Below are 7,500 nucleotides of genomic sequence, written 5' to 3'. Positions count from 1 at the left end.
ATAGCTGAACCTTGGCCTTATAAGATGCAGGCTTATTTTCTGAGACTTTTTTTGGGGAAAATCCTATGCGACTTGGTGCAGGGGCTAATATCGGTTACAAGGTCCTCTTCTGACTCTTGCACCCTCTACACAGAGTCATAACACCAGGTTACACAAATGAGGTTGCCAGCCAGTTTCATCCACCCACAGGCAAGGGAATATTGCAACAATAAATGCCCAAATCACTCCAACAACTGGAAAAGAATCAATAGCCACATTCTAGGAAGAGACAATCATAACAAGGAACACACACTTAAAAGGTTGAGGTATAATGCCTCATTGGACAACTGCCCTTGAATAACAAATCCAACCCAGTGTCCAACAAAGTATTATATCTCTAGCTGTGTAGTGTTGTTTGCAGCCTCCTGGATGACAGGCCTCAACAGGGCCTGAGGAGGAAGTAAAGTTTCACTACACGGCAACCCGCTTAAAATCCTTTGCAGTCAAACAGTCTTGACTGCAGTAGCATTTAACAAAACATAATGTATACAAACAAACTGCCCATTAAAACAAACAGGAGGGTCATTGATTGCTCACTGTTAACAGATATTTGCCTCACAAACAGATGAGGAATCGCATCTTAATATACGCTGAGTGCTTTACAGGAAAGTGCACTCATAGGCAAGCTGATGGAGACCCCTAACACTAGGTATATAATAAGCAGGGATATGCTGCAGTAAATTAATCAAATACCCCTTAAAGCAACTGGCTTGTCTCTGCATTCAGCCCAGTCTCCTTGGAAAACATTGCCTAACACAATATGTCTGTCTCGTCCTAACTACCAAATGTGACTGACTCATGGGAACATGTCACACACTGAGCTTTCAGTGGTCACAAGGATATGACTCATGTGGGGGGGGAGGAGGAGGATGGAGGGTGCACTCCACACTGCCTGCCGCCTCCTGCATTCATACTCACTGGCTGCTAACTCAGCACAATAAAACACTTTTTCTTCTGAAAATTCTGGTGACTAAACTATGGGGCCTGGGGAAATACTGATTATGCCATCATCTAAGACAACTCTTTAGCTAATGAATACGTGGGATCCAAAATGAAATATGATGAATATGAAATATGATAAATTAAGTGGGGAAGAAAAGTGACGGTGTGGAGGATCTTACACATAACTCGGTAGCAGGCTTACCTACCCGTCATAGACACATCAACTTCCCACTTTGCCCCTGTCTCTCTCTCTCTCTCTCTCCTTCTCACCACATACACCCTACATAACAATATATATATATATATATATATATATATATATATATATATATATATATATATATATATATATATATATATATATATATATATATATATATATATATATATATATATATATATATATATATATATTGGTTACTGAACGCCTCCCCTTTCAAACATCAGTTTTTTAACAACATTTTTAACTCATAATTGCTTCAGTTGCCATACCATAATTCAGTTCTAGAACAAAGTTACTTGATTTCAAATATTAAAAGACAAAGCAAAAGCTGCTGTTTATTACTGATTTTTAGTTTCCATAAATATTTCCTTCATTATTATGTATTTGGAGAAGAGACAAAATGGGTAAGACAGTAATTAAATCTCTGAAATATGTTAAATGTGATTCTGTTGAAGAGCCTCGATTTAAATGAACAGTTTTTGCTGTTCAGAAGTAATCCCAAGCCACTTGTGGCTTTCTCGATGACCCAGAATGCCATAACTACTGCACAACTGCATTTTCCCAGCAGCTTTTCCCAGCAGCAAGATGTCTTAGTGTTATAATCACCTTCAGTTTGGCAGTAAGTGGGTTGCTCTTCTTTGTGTCACTCTGTAAGGCTAGATCGGTGACAAAAAGAATACCTGCACAGTCTAAATAATATCTTCTGATAAGTTCTGTGTCACTAAGTTCATTCAATACATCCTTTCTGGTGATCAATAATTTCTGAGCTGGAGATGTGGGATGGCTATCTTGGCTGTGGCAGAGTCTGTCATAAGCTGCTAAGACAGGGTGGACATGATTCCTATGGAGAAAATAGTTTTGGTTTTTTAATATTTAGGATTTCAAAGGGCAGGACTTAATGAAGCTTGAAAACCAAGGTATATATATATATATATATATATATATATATATATATATATATATATATATATATATATATATATATATATATATATATATATATATATATATATATATATATACATTTTTTTCTCTTAAGTTGGAGAGACACTGGCCAAGGGTAACAAAAAAAAAAAAAAAAAATAAAAAAAAAAGCTCACTGAGATGCTGGTTCCCAAACAGGGTCCAAAGCAGTAGTCAAAAATAGAAGCATAAGTGTCTTGAAACCTCCCTCTTGAAGGAATTCAAGTCATAGGAAGGTGGAAATACAGAAGCAGGCAGGGAGTTCTAGAGTTTACCAGAGAAAGGGATCAATGATTGAGAATACTGGTTAACTCTTGCATTAGAGAGGTGGACAGAATAGGGATGAGAGAAAGAAGAAAGTCTTGTGCAGAGAGGCCACAGGAGGAGGGAAGGCATGCAGTTAGCAAAATCAGAAAAGCAGTTACCATGAAAATAGTGGTAGAAGATAGCTAGAGATGCAACATTGCTGCTATGAGAAAGAGGCTGAAGACAGTCAGCTAGAGGAAAGAAGTTGATGAGACGAAAATCTTTTGATTCCACCCTGTTTCGAAGAGCAGTATGAGTGGAACCCCCCAGACATATGAAGCATACTCCATACATGGACAGATAAGGCCCTTGTACAGAATTAGCAGCTCGGGGATTAAGAAAACTGGTGGAGATGTCTCAGAATGCCTAACTTCATAGAATTTCTGTAGAACATTACCACCCTCTGCTGAGCAATACAATATCCAACTTCCCAGAAGAGCTCTGCCTGCTTTCAGAAATGAGAAAGCCTGGGAAAGAAGGATAAACTACTGCAAAGCAGCATACAATATTCCAATGTCTGAGACTCTGAAAAAAGCCCAGATCACAATCAGATTTAACAAAATGACATATATACAGACAAGTACCCACATAACAAACATGAGGGAAATTCACCTCTCCTGTAACACCAACTACTTGCCTTCCAAAAAAGGTGAGGAGTCACTAGTCACACCTAAATATAATTATATACACCAAGTGCCTTGCAAGAAAGTGCACTCACAGGCAGATTAATGGAAACACCTAAAAGCTACATAGGCAGAGGCATACTGCAGTAAATTACTTAAATAACCCCTTAAGCAACTGACCCATTACCTATAATCCATTCCCAGTCTCCTCAGAACAACGCTGTCTGCCTTCTCACATCTATCTCTTGTGGTGGCTACACAAAAGGGCAATGGGAATGCATCGCCACTCTGTTGTTACCAGGATATGAGTCATGCGAGAGGGGAGGAGGAGGAAAGGAGAGACACCCCATCCCACCACGCCACTTGCATCACTCACTGCTTGCTGGCACAGTGAAACACTTACTCTTTGGAAAATTCTGGTGACTAAACTATGGGGCCTGGATGAATACTGATTACTTTAGAAGCAAGGGGAACTATTCAACTAAATATTGGGTTAGATTCAACACAAAAGGACAATGGGAAATAAGGTAAACTAATTTGGGAAGAAGTATGCCTACATGTGGGAATGATTCTATAGTAAATTCAAGGGTGTGCAGCCACAGTCATCACACATCTGGCATTTGTACCCTTCATTCTCTCTCTCTCTCTCTCTCTCTCTCTCTCTCTCTCTCTCTCTCTCTCTCTCTCTCTCTCTCTCTCTCTCTCTCTCTCTCTCTCTCTCTCCTTCGTCTTCATTCTCATCCTTCCATCTTTATTCTTACTTTTCACTTCTTACTTCCCCGCTATTTACACCCTACATAACATTACATATATGCGATACTGAACAATATCATCTTCCATGCAGATGTCTGGTAAATGATAAGACAATATCCAGACAAATGCAACATACAGACATTCCTTGTATGAATTAAAATGGATGTTGGAGGGATTACTGCATATAATCATTTCAAGTCCAACAACTTTTTTGATGTTGTTAGGCAGATGATAAATGAATAGAACAGAATACAGTCTCATTTACTTCTGGTAATTCTTATGTTCCAAATAAGTAGATTTCCAAGTATGCACCATGAAGTCAGCATGCACTCACCATGTTTTTGTAGGAGACCACCACTCTCATCTTATCTTGGTATCAAGAGTACAGGTACATATACATAAGCTACTAAACAAGCTCCTTTGGCCAGAGATCTGATAGATATAGAGATGCCTTCACAAAAATGCAGGATTCAGAAAACAGTTATCCACATCATTCTAACATTTCCTAATTTTCATTACAGGAGTAAGTGCTTAACAATGACTTGCATCACAGAAGACCAAGTTTGACCAACTAGTCATGTCATTAGCTGTAAGAATCAATAAATCTCATATTATCTCCCATCCAGTGCTTAATCAAGAATTATGACACCCAACTCCATGTTGTCCTTAACTATATTGTTTATCCCCTATTTGAGATTTATCTGAACTTATTTTGCCCAAATCCACTGAGACATATTTTGTACATGTATTACCAATCCAAATCTTCTTATAATGCTTCATAGGAGTTAACATTTCTTGTTCACTTTATCAGCTTAACAAAGTTAGCAAATATTCATGTAATTGTATATTATTTTTGCATATCTTCAACCTTTCCTTTTTCTTTTTGTGATATTTTAAAGTAATTAATTTCTTATGATGTACTATTGCTATATGAGGCCTTTTATGGAAGAACAAGCCAACATCAGAAGAAATACTCTCTGAATTGTACAACTTTCAATATTCAATAATATTTCAATCAATTATGAACATCTGTGAGTGAATTTTCTAATTATTGTTGTTGTATAGAATGTGTAGTTTGATGTTATGATGTTGCTTTTAGAAGCATTTTTTGAGGAAACAGTAATGAGGATTTTTTTCAAATTATCATTTTATCTCTGTAGCTTGAGCTGCACTACATGACTGGGCCACACCACTAACTAAAAGTGGCAGAACGAGGGGTGCAAAAATGGGAAGCTCTCAGGGGGCACAGGTATTGGGGAGGGGCACTATAAAAAAAAAAAAAAAAAAAAATATATATATATATATATATATATATATATATATATATATATATATATATATATATATATATATATATATATATATATATATATATATATATATATATATATATATATATATATATAAAACATGAGGTGTATGAAGACAGAAAAAGTAATCTGGCTAATATCCACATATCTTTAACCATTCTCCTAACCCTCTTATTTACCAATATATATGTAATCTATAGCTGACTCCCTTCCTCTCTCTAATTAGGTTACCCTACCATCACTTACAATTACATTCAGTATTTCTAGTTCATTATCTAAAGCAGAATTTAATGGTAAAGTACCATTTCTATTTACCTGCTCACCTAGGATCCCTATATGGCCATTCATGTCTCCCTATTTCCTGCTATTGTCCTCCCTATCAAGAGTTATGACTTAAAAAGATGTAAAACTGGCTATAAAGCTATATTTCAAAGAAAAAGAAAAATGATAGACTTAACAAGCTAATACACACACACACAATCATATCAACAGACAGTGGCCTACTACCCACAGTATACCCTCATTTTCGTGAGTCATACATTTATATATCCCTCACAAACCTGTTCTTGTCATAGCATTGAGAGCATGATTATATTCTTCTCATGGCCTAAACATGCCCAGAATTCCACTCAACCAGGTCCAGTGCCCACACATGTGCATGGGATCAACTGTTCAGTACAGCCATGATGCTGAATTAGGAGGTTCTAACTTATTGAGTAATATTATAATCATACCAAACAATACCATATATTGATGACCACATAAGAACTACAGTATAAGAAAGATAATCAACAAAGATCATGCTTACAATTCTGTCGCAGCCGTTGTGCTCGTACTTGTGGCAGACTTGACTGATCTCACACATCATTACTCCTGGCAAAATACAAACATACAGACTATAGTTTCGACTTTAGATTATAGTGAAACAACAACCATGCTATGTGTATGTTAATCTTATTTTTAAGTAGGTATTCATTAAATGTCTGTTACCTTACCCACATTTTTTTTGCTTCATCATGTTATAGACCCATTCATGAATATGAATTTTTTAACACTACTTACTATTTTTTTTTTTATTAGTGTTACCAATTTTTCTTGTTATTCAAAAGTGGAGGCAACCCTACCCTCCAACCACCCAAATTGTTAATAGTGTGTGTGTGTGTGTGTGTGTGTGTGTGTGTGCGCATGCACGTGCGCTTTATCTAGTTTACCTAGTTGTGGTTTACGGGAGGGGAGTAATCTCATAGCATCCCATCTCTATATCTATCCAGTTTGGTCTTAAAAGCATGGACAGTTATGGCATTGACAACATCTTCATTGAGTTCATTCCATTTGTTCACACTTCTGTGAGGAAAACTATACTATTTGATGACTCTTCTACAGTTAACTTTGTTTAACTTCTTACTTTGTCCCCTTGTACTCTGTGTGTCTAAATTTATAAAACATTCTTTGTCCACATTTTCCATACCATTTATCATTCCGTAGATGTTTATTAAATCCCCTCTCTCTCTCCTATTTTCAAGGATAGGAATTTCCAACATTCTTAATCTTTCTTCATAGGTCGACTTACTCAACTCCAGAACCATCTTGGTCTTATCATGGAAATCAACAACTTTTTTATCATTCCTTCATCTAAATATGCGAATGCCATTCTTATTCTTTTTAACAAATTCATCGTCTCTCCAGTAATTTTATCAGTGTCTGTCCGGAGTCAAATTTTCAGTAACTGTTACTCCCAAATCCACTTCCTCTTTTAGTTTCTGTAACTTCACACCATCCATCTCATAATGATGTATTCTTGTATTGTGTGTGTGTGTGTGTGTGTGTGTGTGTGTGTGTGTGTGTGTGTGTGTGTGTGTGTGTGTGTGTGTGTGTGTGTATACTTACACCCAGAAAAACAACATCTGTCTCATATTTCTATGACAACTGAAGGATTGACTCAGAGAGAGAGAGAGAGAGAGAAATTATAGTATTAGAAATTAGATAAGTTACCCCTCGCGTGCCTGCACCATGTATGAGCAATGTGTGTTTTTTTAATCATCTGGGGCAAAGTGGTTAAAAATGAGAGCACTGCTCCCATTGATGAGACACAAGTATGTGTGTCTGAAGTATCAGAACCACCAAATGGGAGTGTATTGAAGATAGTCCCCTCATTAGCCAAGAACGCCATTCTCTCCCTCGTGACACAAAGGTTAGACAATCACTTCTTTGAATTTGATTTCTAACTTATTTCTTTTTATTTATTTCTTTTTTTTTTAAGGTTCATACCAGAGTAAATGAAAGTTGAAGGATCACTGTGGAGCATGTAATTCACTTGACCAGCATGGCCTCATATTTTTCT

General features: G+C 36.7%; 1 protein-coding gene across 9 annotated transcripts in view; it reads left to right on the top strand.

Moving 5' to 3' along the window:
* Positions 1 to 7,500, top strand: part of LOC135101479 (synaptophysin-like) — a 137,765-nt gene that overhangs the window by 121,920 nt on the left and 8,345 nt on the right. For 6 of the 9 annotated variants that reach the window (XR_010269289.1, XR_010269288.1, XM_064005545.1 and 3 more), the window contains one exon: positions 4,371 to 4,466. The exons of the other annotated variants lie outside the window; for them this stretch is intronic. The gene's annotated coding sequence lies outside the window, so the exon portion shown is untranslated. Of the gene's footprint in view, positions 1 to 4,370; positions 4,467 to 7,500 lie in introns of those variants that run through there. 9 annotated transcript variants of the gene reach the window in all.

The sequence above is a fragment of the Scylla paramamosain genome, chromosome 1 (genome assembly GCF_035594125.1).
Source record: "Scylla paramamosain isolate STU-SP2022 chromosome 1, ASM3559412v1, whole genome shotgun sequence".
Taxonomy (NCBI): domain Eukaryota; kingdom Metazoa; phylum Arthropoda; class Malacostraca; order Decapoda; family Portunidae; genus Scylla; species Scylla paramamosain.
This window is presented reverse-complemented; position numbering and strand designations above follow the sequence as displayed.